Here is a 14,339-nt window from a genome sequence, read left to right on the forward strand (position 1 = left end):
CAGAGGCAGGCTCAGTGTCAGAGACTTGGCCACTATGGCTTTCCCTGGTAGGATCCCCCACCCCCAATAGTATCCAAAATGATATACTTATTACTGAGAGGAACAGCCACAGGGGATCCCTGCACGATTTACCTGTTCCCTTTCCAATCCCCTGACTGTAACCCATCTGTCTTTTCCCTGTACCTGAGGTGAGACTACCTCCCTGTAACTCTTCTCTATTACCCCCTCAGCTTCCTGAATGATCTGAAGTTCATCTACCTCCAGTTCCTTGTGGTTTCTGAGGAGCTGGAGTTGGGTGCACTTCCCGCAGATGAAGTCAGTGGGGACACGAGTGGTAACCCTTATGTACCACATCCTACAGGAGCAGCATGCAATTGCCCTAACATCCATTCCCATGGTTCTGAATTCCCAAAGAGACTATTGAAAAATCTAAGGAGCAGGAGAATCAACGTTTCGGGCATGAGCCCTTCTTCAGGAATAAGGAAAGTGTGTCCAGCAGGCTAAGATAATAGGTAGGGAGGAGAGACTTGGGGGAGGGGCGTTGGAAATGCGATAGGTGGGAGGTGGTTAAGGTGAGGGTGATAGGCCGGAGTGGAGGTGGGGGCGGAGAGGTCAGGAAGAAGATTGCAGGTTAGGAAGGTGGTGCTGAGTTCGAGGGTTGGGACTGAGACAAGGTGGCGGGAAGGGAAATTAGGAAACTGGAGAAGTCTGAGGTCATCTCTTGTGGTTGGAGGGTTCCTAGGCGGAAGATGAGGCGCTCTTCCTCCAGCCGTCGTGTTGCTATGGTCTGGCGATGGAGGAGTCCAAGAACCTGCATGTCCTTGGTGGAGTGGAAGGGGGAGTTGAAGTGTTGAGCCACGGGGTGGTTGGGTTGGTTGGTGCGGGTGTCCCAGAGGTGTTCTCTGAAACGTTCCGCAAGTAGGCGGCCTGTCTCCCCAATATAGAGGAGGTCACATCGGGTGCAGTGGATGCAGTAAATGATGTGTGTGGAGGTGCAGGTGAATTTGTGGCGGATATGGAAGGATCCCTTGGGGCCTTGGAGGGAAGTAAGGGGGGAGGTGTGGGCGCAAGTTTTGCATTTCTTACGGTTGCAGGGGAAGGTGCCGGGAGTGGAGTTTGGGTTGTTGGGGGGTGTGGATCTGACGAGGGAGTCACTGGGGAGTGGTCTTTTCGGAACGCTGATAGGGGAGGGGAGGGAAATATATCCCTGGTGGTGGGGTCCGTTTGGAGGTGGCGGAAATGACGACGCGTGATACGATGATGAGTGGGAAGTGGTGGAGAGCATTGTCAACCACGTCTGGGGGGAAATTGCGGTCTTTGAAGAAAGAGGCCATCTGGGTTGTTCGGTATTGGAACTGGTCCTCCTGGGAGCAGATGCGGCGGAGACGAAGGAATTGGGAATATGGGATGGCATTTTTACAGGGGACAGGGTTGGAGGAGGGGTACTCTAGGTAGCTGTGGGAGTCGGTCGGTTTATAGTAAATTTCCGTGTTGATTCGGTCGCCCGAGATAGAAATGGAGAGATCTAGGAAGGGGAGAGAGGAGTCTGAGACGGTCCAGATAAATTTGAGGTCGGGGTGCAATGTGTTAGCAAAGTGGATGAACTGTTCAACCTCCTCATGGGAGCACGAGGCAGCGCCGATACAGTCATCGATGTAGCGGAGGAAAAGATGGGGGGTGGTGCCAGTGTAGCTGCGGAAGATGGACTGTTCCACATATCCTACAAAGAGGCAGGCATAGCTGGGGCCCATGCGGGTGCCCTCCACCGCATCTCCCCTTGAGCCCCGCCCCTCCAATCGCCTCCAGGACAGAACCCCACTGGTCCTCACCTACCATCCCACCAACCTCCATATACATTGTATCATACAATGAAAAATCTAGAGCCTTACCGAATTAGTGCACAGAACCTTTTTTTTTGGTTAGAGTAGGAAGATGAGTGGGAGACACTACCTAAGTAGTGTTTCGGTTAAAGCAACCACCCAAATATGTTATGTCACTTATTCAGCAGCCCCGCATCTGCTCCTGCTCAGTGTGCACTCTGCCTACTCAAGAGATAAGTTATTGAAGAAATAATATACCTTCCTGGCAGCCCCTTGGTCCTCGCTCTCACTGCTCCTGCTGCAAAATGGAGGCTACCGATTCCACAAGGTGCGTTTTTAGAGCATTAATTTACCTACCCGGCAGTCCCGTGGCCCTCATTGTTTAGCAACACTCCCCAGGGCCTTACCATTAAGTGTTTAAATCTTGCCCTGATTTGGCTTTCCAAAATGCAGCACCTCACATTTATCTGAATTAAATTTCACCTGCCACTCCTTGGCTCATTGGCCCATCTGATCAAGATATCATTGTACTGAAATAACCTTCTTCCTTGTTCCTCCAGTTATGGTGTCATCTGCAAACTTACTAACCACACCTCCCACGTTTACATCCAAATCATTTATGTACATTACAAAAAGCAGTGGACCCAGCACTGATCCTTGTAGTACACCATTGGTCACAGGCCTCCAGTCTGAAAATCAACGGTCCATTACCACCCTCTGTCTTCTACCTTTGAGTCAATTCTGTATCCAAATAGCTTGTGCTCTTGTATTCCGTGTGATCTAACCTTGCTAACCAGTCTACCATGAGGAACCTTGTAGAACACTATACTGAAGTCTATATAGATCACGTCCTCCACTCTGTCCACATCAATTCTCTTTGTTACTTCTTCAAAATACTCAATTAAGTTAGTGAGACAATTTCCCATACACAAAGCCATGTTGACTATTCCTAATCAGTCGTTACCTTTTCAAATACATGTAAATCTTGTCTCCCAAGATTACCTTCCAACGACTTGCCCACCATTAGTGTGTACGGGAATATGCCTCAAGTAATTATCATGAGGGGGCTGTATTTTAAATTCATAGGTAAACTTGTGTTCAATTCATACAACTTGATATTACATCGGAGAGGAAGAAAAGATGTCTTTGCTCTTTCCTTTACTGAACTGCCATTGCAGTAGCTTGTGACATCACATTTCTCTCTCCCATTCTTCTCTGTTTAGGGAAGCACCTGACATCTATGTTAAGCTTCTCTTAAGGAAGGCTGAACAATGTGCAGCAGAATAGGGCTGCATCTGACTCTAATATCTAGCACACTTCAGCTTCAATCTCTGTTCTCTACAGAGAATCCCCATGTTAGGAGAACATGCAAACCCAAATCCTAGGCAGACATGTAATGGAATGATGTGCAATGGAAGTTATTTATGGAAAAAGGACAGTTTAGTCAGGATCAAAGGAGTTATATTTTTCCTGAAGTCTCTGTTTTGCCCATGTCCAACTGCCGCCAAATCCCATTCAATTATCATCCCTGTGGTCATTCTTCTACATAGTCTTGTAGTCCACCAAGACTGAACTTTAAAAATCCCACATTCAGACACTCCAATGTTTTTACTTTTCCGATATGTATGAAATTCTCTGGTTGTACAACCTTTTCAGATCTCTTCAGTTCTGATTTTCTGCACTTTTATAATTTTCATCATTTTTTGATTGCCTTCAGCTACCAAGGCCTCAAGATGTGGAATTCCCTCCCTAAACCTGTCTGTTTCTCTCTCTCTCTCCTACTTCGTGTGCTCCTGAAAACATAACTCATTCACCAAGCTATTGGATACTGTGTCAATTTTTATTTCTTAATGTTTAATTAGGAAACAGCCTGAAATGGTTTACTACATAAAAGGCACTCAATAAATTGAATTTATTATTGACGCCTTCATCCTTAAACTATAACAAAATTTTTAAGCAGCTGGATACAAATTTTCAATTTTGAAATGTATTCAGTGATGTCTAACAATTTAATTTCTTTTAAACTGAAGATGAACATTGAATTGGTATTCACTTTGTGATGGGATTGTGAAAACAGCAATGTTTCACTATCCTTATTGCAAGTCATTTACCTTTAATTCCATCAGGACAAACATAGTTGAAGGAGTCGAGAAGATCAGTGTAAATGTCACTGTTCTGACAAGGATCACTGAGACATTCATCCACTTCAATCTCGGAATGATTTTGCCTGGAAGGATGCGCAAAATTCACATCAAGAATTTGCCAATAATGACTCACCAGCAAAACTGCCAAACTGAAAGTCAAGTAATTACCCAGGATGATATACAGAAACATTGCCAGTACAGGCCAAAGGAATGAACAAAGATAATTCAAAACAGATCCTAAGAAGAAAAGCTCAATCGCATTAGAATAATTGCTCAGCAAATTGACACGTTCCATGAAATTTTGCAACATTTTGAAGGGGTGTGACTTCCACTACAAAGAAGAGTAAGTGATAATGAAGCAGGGCTTTTATTTCTGGCCATTTTAAACTTCCACTAAGTTCACAGAGAGGCAGTGTGCATTAAACCAATCTATGAAGCCTGCTGCACAGTAATAGAAGAATTCAGGCCATCTTTGCAAATGCTGAGATCCCACAAGAGTCAGTCTCACAATCATCAATATTGGTTTCACAAAAACATCCTTCTAATCCTGTGGGTGGAAGAAAAGAATACATTAACAATAAGACATTCTAGATTATCTGGGAATTAACAAGCCAAAATTTAAAATGAACTTCATTTTTCAACTGCCAAAATCTAAGGCACTGCAATAAATATACAGCCACAAATTAATCTTTCAGAGCATTCAGGGGAAACTTCCTTACTAAGATAATGGTGGTGATAAAGTAGAACTTGCTACCACAAGAAATTGTTGAGACAAGTAACATTGATGCAGTTCCTTTGTTCTTCCATGATTTATGGGCATCTGACAAGACATTTTCCCCCTTATCTCTAATAGCCTTGAAATGGATGACATCCTAGCCATTTCAGGGACCACTTATCAGTCAATAACTTTTCTGTGGGTCTGGAGTCTCATGTCAGCTAGGCCACAATGACAGCAGATATTTCTCCCTGAAGGACGATATTGAAACAGGTAGATTTTTTACAACATACAATGATAATTTGAAGGTCATTACATTGAGTCTAATTTCCAAATCCAGATTCATTAATTGAATTCAATTTCCACTGACTGCTACAGCAAGCACTGGCTTAAACCTCTGGATTACCAATCCAATGACAATACCATTACTCAATCTTCTCCCTGTTAAGGGGAAATTGTTTTTTGTTATTCATTCATAATACATAGATGTCACTGACCTGCAATCGAGATGGTGGTGGTGAGCCACTTTCTTGAACTACTGCACGTATAGTACTATTAGGAAGGGAGCTTTGGGATACTGACACAGTGACAATGAAACAAAGACAATAACGCACCAAGCCAGGATATATTGTTGAGAGGGAAGCTTGTAGGTGATGGTATTCCCACCTGTTTGCTGTCCTTGTCCTCCTAAATGTCAGAGCTCAAATTGGGAAGTTATGTTGAAGAAGCGTTAATGAGTTATTGTAGCACTTCTTGCAAATGATACACACTGCCTTGTGGAGCATTAGGGTAAAGATCATAATTATGAAGGCGATATTGGAGGAACCATGGTGAGTTAACACATCCTGTACATGGTACACACTGCTACCATGATGCATAGCTGGTAAAGGAATTGAATTGTCAAGGCGGTAGATAGTCAAGCAGGCTGCATTATCCTGAATGGTCTTAATCTTCTTGAGTGTTGTTACAGCTGCACTCATCCAGGCAAGTAGGGAGCATTCCATCACATCTTGTATCATGTACATAGTGGACAAGGTTTGGAGAGTCAGGAGGTGAGTTACTTGCTGCAGGATTCCTAACCCTTGATTTACTTTTGTAGCCACATTGTTTACTTAGCTGGTCCAGTTCAGTATCTGGTCAATGGTGAACCCTGGATTATTGATAGTGGGGGATCCATTGTTGAATGTGCTGTGGAATCTCAAAGGAAGGTTATGAGGTTCTCTCTCATTCCATTAGTTATTTCCTGGCACTTGTATGGCACATATGTTATCAGTCCAAGCCGAGATATTGGATTTGGACATTGCTTCAATATCTAAGGAGTCATGGATGGCACTGAACATTGTGCAATTATTGGCAAACCTCCCAGCTTTTGATTTATTATGGAGGGAAGATCATTAATGAGGCACCTGAAGATGGTTAGACCTAAACACTACCCTTAGGGACTCCTGCAGTGTTGTCCAGGAGCTGAGATGATTGATCTCCGACACCTACACTAGTTTTATTATGAGGAAAAGCTACGACCAATGAACAGTTACCGAATTCCTACTTATTCCAGTTTTGCTGGGGAACATGGATACCACAGTGAATCAAATGTAGTTTTGATGTCAAGTACAGTCATTCTAATTTCAGCACAGACTCAACTGTGTCCTTTAGTACTTGAACCAGCTTGCATATGAATAGTGCCACGAAGCACTCTGTGTGATAGACATTGAAGTTCCCCCCATCCAGAGTACATTTTGTGATTATTGGTGTTCCGCAGTGATTTGTGCTGAAACCTCTGCTGATTGTGATATATAAAAATGCCTTGAATGAAAGTACAGGTGGGTAGATTACTTTGTTTGCAGACAATACAAAGGTCATTGGTGTTGTCGATAGTGTTGAAGGTTGTCAAAGGATACAGCAGGATATAGATCAGCTGTGTACATGACCAGAGAATTGGCAGATAGAGTTTAATCTGGGTAACATGAGAGGTTGCATTTTGGGAGATCAAATGTTAAGGAAAAGTTCAGTTAATGTCAGGATCATAATCATTATTGCTATACAGAGGAATCTTGGGATTCAAGTCCATAGCTCCTGAAAGTGATCACACAGGTAAATAGGCTGGTAAAGAAGGCATCTGATATATTTGCCTTTGTTGGTCAGGGAACTGAGTACACGAGTCAGGATGTCATGTTGCAGCTTTATAAGGCTTTGTTTAGGCCACACAGAGTATTGCATTCAATTCTGGCTGCCATATTACAAGAAGGATGTGGAGGCTGTGGAGAAGATGCAGAAGAATTTTATCAGGATGCTGTCTGGATTTGAGGGTATGAACTATTAGAATAAGCTAGAAAAACTCAGATTGTTTCTCTGGAGTGGCGAGGCTGAGGGCAGACTTGAGAGAAGTCTATAAAATTATGAGACGCATAGATAGGGTTGACAGTCAGAATCTTTCTCCCAGAGTTGAAATGTCTTAAACTAGGGGGCATGCATTTCAGGTGAGAGGGGAAAGTTCAAAGGAGATGTGAGGGGCAGGTTTTTTTTATACAGAGAATGGTAGGAGTCTGGAATACATTGCCAGGGTGGTGGTGGAGGCAGATACAAAAGGGGCATTTAAGAGATTTTTAGATAAACACATGAATATGCAAGGAATGGAGGGATATGGACCAAGGGCAGGCAGAACCAATCATTTTAATTTGATGTTATGTGTAGCTTGTCTCTTCATGGGTATGTGGAACATTCTGACCAGTCATATTCTAACCCCCACCCATTAACCTTTCTTTGATATATCGATGATATCAATGGCTGCTTCCCTCTCTCATCCAGAATTGGTAAAATTCATCAGTATCGCTTCCAATTTCCATCCTGCCCCCACTTTCACCTGGTCTATCTCTGACTCCTCCCTTCCCTTTCTCGACATTCTGTTTCTCTTTCTGGGGATGGACTGACTACTAATATTCATTATAAACCCACCAACTCCCACAGCTGTCTGGACTATACATCCTCACACACTACTTCCTGTAAAGACTCCATCCCATTCTCCCAGTTCCTCCATCTCCAGCGCATATGTTCCAATGAGGCCAACTTTGATAAGGGTGCCTCTGAAATCTCTACCTTTTTCCTCAACCAAGGATTCGTCTGCACCAATGTCAACAGGGTCTCCCACCCTCACCCCCTGTCTTCCTTTCCACAACAGCAATAGGGTTCCTCTTGTCCTTATCTGCCATCCCATTAGCATCCATATCCAGAAGATCATCAGCAGCCATTTCTGCCACCTCCAGCAAGATGCCACAACGAAACATATTCCCCTCCCCTCCCTTGTCCACCTTCTGTAGGTAAACTTCCCTCCAGGATGCCCTTGTCCAATCTTCCTACACTCCCAATACCCCCCCCCCCCCCACCCCTTACAGTAACTTTCCCTGCAACCGCCAAAGGTGTAATAACTGCCCATTTATCTCCACACTCCTCAGTATCCAAGCGCCCAAACATACCTTCCAGGTGAAGAAACACTTTACCTGCACTTCTCACAATCTAGTCCACTGCATTCACTGCTCACATTGTGGTCTCCTCTACACTGGGGAAGCAAAGCATACACTGAGTGACCACTTCACAGAACATCTATGTTCTGCCTGCAGAAAAAGGCCCTGAGCTTCCCATTGCCTCCTATGTTAACACATCACCCTGCTCCCTGGTTAACATCTCTGTCTCAGACTTGCTACAGTACTCCAGTGAAGCTCAGTGCAAGCTGTAAGAACAACACTTCATTTTCCACTTGGGGACCCTGCTGCCCTCTGGACTCAAAATTGAGTTCGATAATTTTTAGGCCTTGTACTCCCCATGTCCTAGCTCCCTTGTTATCAGACCTTGTTATCATATAGTCTGCCATTACATACTACCTGTTGTTAGCCACAAACAGTCTCCATTAACAGCCATTCACCCTCCCAGCCATCTTGTTATGAAATCCTTTGTCAGTCCAACTGTTCTTCTCTCTCTTTGGGCTCTATCCAGACCTATCATTTACTACTTACTCCCTCCCCCCACCATATCTTCTGCATCTCAACCAACATTTTCCTAGCTACCATCAGTTCTGAGGAAGGGTCACAGAAACTGAAATGTTAATTTTGATTTCTCTTCACAGATGCTGCCAGACCTGCTGAGCTTTTCCAGCAACTTCTGGTTTTTTTTCTGATTTACAACATATGCAGTTCTTTCAGTTTTTGTTAAGCTGAATGGTTTAATTTTTTTTGCTATAAATTCCATAAACCAGGGAGTGGTATTACTTTACACGAATCCAGCACTATCTTATAATGATCTATCTTCTCATAATTTCAACAGCACTTAGAGACTAAAGTATACATCTTTAGCTCTTGCGGCTTGTCATTTTGAAGAAGCGATTCATGCTGACAACAAGTGAAGAAGGTTACTTACCGTGAAGGCAATGACATCTAAATCCTCCAGGGACATCCTTATAATATGATCCACACTGACACAATCCTGCCACACAGAAAGTTACAGAAATTGCAGAAGTTTTTCCTGTATGTCCTCGATTGCAGAAACATCGAAAACTATTTGTCAGATCTTCTAAATAAATGGTATTGGTAGGGTCAGATGGATTTGATAGGCATTCATTTATCTCTCCTGAACAGTCATAACTTTCAAAACCTGTCAAAACAAGAAGTGTTTACTTAATTTCTGCTCCAATAAAAGTAGGGGGCACACACAATTTTCATCACATGTGGAGACAAGTAGATTGGTCTCTCTTTCAATCATTTGTACTTTGTGGAAAAATGGGATTTCTCACATGTCGACTTCTAAACTGGGCTCATTTTGTCACAATCTAACCAGCTACATTCAGAGATGATTGCCGCAAAAACTACATGACTATGGTTAACCAGCATGAGAGGGTCATAAAGCACAAATAAATCAAAACAAATTTCAAAACGGAATCACTGCTTGACAGTCCTGGCAGATTAAGGTAAACCTACCATGAATAAGAGGCAGGCAGTTGGGCAATGGCGAGTCATTTTTAAGTCACTGCTTCCCAACCCTCTTCTCTCTGTGGCCCATTTTGAGGATTGAATATTGTCCTGACCTCTCAGTGAGAACCAAAAGGGGATGTTGAGGGACCGTGACTGTGAGTATAAGTGATTACAATTTGGTCAGAATCGCACAACTTGATTGATTGATCAATAGATTTATTGTCATGAGTACCAAAATATAGTGAAAAGCTTTGTTTACAATCAGTACAGGAAGATCAAACCAAGTAGGGATGTATAGATCAAAAGGTTGTAAAAATAACTTAGATGCACACAGATTACATTGCACAGGGCTTGCATTAGGCAAGATCAACATTGAAGTTAGACAGATCATCCATCAATTTAATAACAGTCAGGAAGCTCCTGAACCTGCTGGTGTATGCTTTCAAGCTTCTGTATCTCCTGCCTGATGGAAGAGGTGGTAGGAGAGCATTACCAGGGTATAATGGGTCTTTGATGATGTTGGCAGCCTTTCTGTGACATCAAGCCACATAAATGGAGTTCATAGATGGAAGGTTGCCTTCTGTAATAGTCTGGGCTGTGACCACAATCTTCTGTAGTTTCTTACAGTCCTGGGCAGAGCAGCTTTCATACCAGGCCATTATGCACCTGTCAGAAAGCATTCTGCAGTGCATCTGTACAAGTTGGTGAGGTTCTTTGTAGACATGCCATATTTCCTGATCTGCCTGAGGGAAAAAAAAAAGGCTTTGTTTCCACAGCTACTTCCAACTGTGGGAACCCAAAATTTCAGCTCAGGACCACATTTGAAGCCTTGATCTTCACTTCCTAAAGGGCTGTTTCAAACAGTTTTTAAAGTGTATGAAGAGGGAACAGCAAGTTAAACATATTTATGAATAAGCAAGAAAACTACACATCTGACTTGCGAGTGTACTTTAACTGGTCCCAGAGAATGGATAGGCAAAATGCAGCTGATTTCTGTAGTCCAAGGTGAAAAAACCCTACAATCTTTAGCCATTTGCTAACAGTAATCTTCTTATTTTTCCTTTGTCCTGCTTCTCAAGTCACCTAAGTTCTTGGGAACCCTTTACCTTCTACTAGGTGTGAGCTGGGCTCTATACCAACAGCCATCCATTGATTAAAAACCTTTTTTTGGAGAGCTGGCAGCGTGCTCTGTAAAATAATTGCATAGAGATCAGTACCTTCTCACTAATTCACCCTTTATCTGTGCATACCACAGTACATAGGCTGTAATCAGTCAACTCCAAGCCCATCTCTTGGCTGACTTTCTGCCTCTCCTGATTATATCTATCACCCAAGCTGCCTGATTGGTGCAGATTAACAACCACAATTAAGAAACTCATTGCCAATGAGATCCATCTGGCCATGGTTCCAATCACTCCGCCAATCTATAATTTTCCTGATTTGTGTCTTTGATTGGACTCTTCCAATTTTTCCTTCAACTTTGCTGCTTTTCAGTTTAATTGAATTCTGAAGCAGCTCTGCCTCAGGTGCTTGGTGATGCTCATTGTGATAGGGGAGACCTTGACTTCCCTTTCTAGTCTATATGCTGTTTTGCATTAGTTGTTCACTTCACTCTTAAAGACATTTAGCTTTACAACCTGGAGCCTTCAATTTATAGAAAAAATTTGGATGAAAATTTTGGAAGCATTGTCAGTACATTTTGTGGATGACACCAAAATTGGTGATACAGTTGACAGTGAAGAAGGTAATCTAAGATTACAAATGGATCAATTGGGTTAATGGGTTGAGGAGTGGCAGATGGATTTTAATTTGAATAAATGCAAGTATTGTGTTTTGGTGAAACTAACAAAGACTTATATAGGGTCCTGGGTAGCATTGTTGAACAAAGAGTCCTCTGAGTTCAGGTGCATAGTTTGTTCAAAGTTGTGTTACAGGTATGTTGGTTAAGGACATGTTTTGCAAGCATGCCTTTGTTGCTCAGACCATTGAGTGTAGGAGTTTGGACATCATTTTGATATTGTATAGTATGTTGATGAGGCTACTTTTGAAGAATTAATGCATACTTCTGGTCTCCCTGATACAAGAAGGATTTTATTAAACTGGAGAGAATTTAGAAAAGATTTACCAGGATGTTGCTGGTACTAGAGGGTTTGAGTTATAGGGTAAAACTGGATGAGGGAGGGGCCTTTTCTTATGAGTGTAGGAGGTTATAGGTTTGTAAATCGTGAGGAGTATAGATAAGGAAAAGACCTGTACTATTCACCTTAAGGTAGTAGAGTTGAAAACTAGTGTGCATATTTTTAAGGTGAGAAGAGAAAGATTTAAAGGATGTGAGGGGCAACCTTTTTTCACAATGGGTGGTTCACATAGAGCTATACGGTCATAGAGATGTACAGCATAGAAACAGACCCTTCAGTCCAACTCTTCCATGCCCACCAGACATAGAAAATAAATCTAGTCCTATTTGCCAGCATTTGACCCATATCCTTTCCTATTCATACACCCATCCAAATACCTTTCTAAATATTGTAATTGTACCAGTCTCCACCACTTCCTCTGGTAGCTCATTGCACACATGCCCCACCCTCTTCATGAAAGAAAAATCCTCTTGGCTCTCTTCTTACCTTAAACCTATGTCCTCTATTTTGGACTCACCCAACCCAGGGAAAATCCTTGTCTATTTACTCTATTCAAGCCCCTCGTGATTTTATAAACCTCAGCCTTCAATGCTCCAGGGAAAATAGTCTCAGCCTATTCAGTGTCTCCCTATAGATCAATACCTCCTGGCAACATCTTCGTAAATCATTTCTGAACCCTCTCAAGTTTCACAACATCTTTCCTATACTAGGGAGACCAGAATTGTATGCAGTATTCCAAAAAGGATCTAACCATTGTCCTGCACAGTCACAACATGACTCCCAACTCATATACTCAATGTCCTGACCAATAAAGGCAAGTATACAAAATGCTTTCTTCACTATCCTGTTTACCTGAGATTCCACTTTCAAGGAACTAAGAACCTGCACTCAAAGGTCTCATTGTTCAGCAGCACTCCCCAGGACCTTACCATTAAGTGTATATGTCCTGCCCTGATTTGTCTTTCATCAATCTAAATTAAACTCCATCTGCCGCTCCTTTGGCCCATTGGCCCATCTGATCAAGGTCCCGTTGTACTCTGAGGTAACCTTCTTGGCTGTCCGCTATACCTTAAATTTTGGTGTCACCTGTAAGCTTAATAACCATACTCCTTGACCCTATCCACCAAAGTTATTTTATGTCCCCTTTTGCCTTCCTGGTTTACCTCTTAATTTTACTCTTAGTGCATTTTTATCTTCTAAGAATTCACTTGAGCTCTGTTGACTATACGTGATATATGCTTCCTTCCTATTCTTGACCAAAACCTCAATTTCCCTAATCATTCAGCATCTCCTACATGTAATAGCCTTGCCCTTCAAGAAAGCGTATGATGTGTTGGCTTTCGTTAGCCGGGGAATTGAGTTTAAAAGCTGTGATGTTTTGCTGCAGCTCTGTAAAGCCCTTGGAATATTCTGTTCAGGTCGAGATTTACCAGGATGCTGCCTGGACTGGAGAGCATGTCTTTTCAAGAAAGGTTGAGGGAGCTAGGACTTCTCTCACTGGATCAAAAAAAGATGAGAGGTGACTTGGTAGAGGTGTACAAGATGATGAGAGGCATGGATAGAGTAGATAGCCAGAGACTTTTTCCCATGCTGCCGGAAATGGCTATGATGAGGGGGCATAATTTTAAGGTAATTGGAGAAAGGTTTAGCCGAGATGTCAGAGGAAGTTTCTTTATACAGAGTGGTGAGTGGGTGAAATGCACTGCCAGCAGTGGTAGTAGAGTCAGACATGTTCAGGATATTTAAGCAATGGAAGATATTACAATTAAGGGTGTGTAGGTTAGTTTTACCTTAGAGTAGGATAAAAGGTCGGCACCATGTTGAGGGCCAAAGGGCCTGTATTGTTCTAAGTTCTATGTTCAACAGGAACATACCGTCTCTGGACTCTCATTATCTCATTTTTGAAGGGTTCGCAGTTTTCAGCTGTCCCCAATCAGGTCTTGAAAATTCTTGCCTAATACAGTCAATATTGGCCTTCTGCCAATTTAGAACTTTAAGTGTTACATCTGGTCTATCCTTTTCCATAACTATTTTAAAGCTAATAGAATTATGATCACTGTTTCCAAAGTGCACCCCACTGATACCTCAGTCACCCACCCTGCCTTATTCCCCAAGAGTAGATCAGGTTTTCTAGTAGATACATCCACATACTAAATCTAAAAGTTTTCTTGTACCCGCTTAACAAAATCCCTCTCCATCCAAGCTCTTAACACAATGGCAGTCCCAGTCTATGTTTGGAAAGTTAAATTCCCCTACTATAACCACCCTTTTACTCTTACAAATAATCGAAATCTCCTTACAAATTTGTTTCTCAATTTCCCACTGACTGTTAGGGCATCTATAGTACAATCTCAGTAAGGTGATCAAGCCTTTTTTATTTCTTCACTGACCTGCTCTCATTTACCCTTCACCTGTGAACTATCACACCTGATTGTCCTTCATGAGAGATGACCTTCCTGATATCATCCAACTCCCTCCTTCCATCCCTTACCAACCCACTTAGACACATCATAACCTCCTTGAATAACCACCACCCAAGCTCAACACAACAGCTCAAGCCTCCT

This window comes from Chiloscyllium plagiosum, unplaced genomic scaffold (assembly GCF_037043375.1).
Source record: "Chiloscyllium plagiosum isolate Xiang-an unplaced genomic scaffold, Cpla_swu_hap1 HiC_scaffold_3, whole genome shotgun sequence".
Classification (NCBI taxonomy): Eukaryota; Metazoa; Chordata; class Chondrichthyes; order Orectolobiformes; family Hemiscylliidae; genus Chiloscyllium; species Chiloscyllium plagiosum.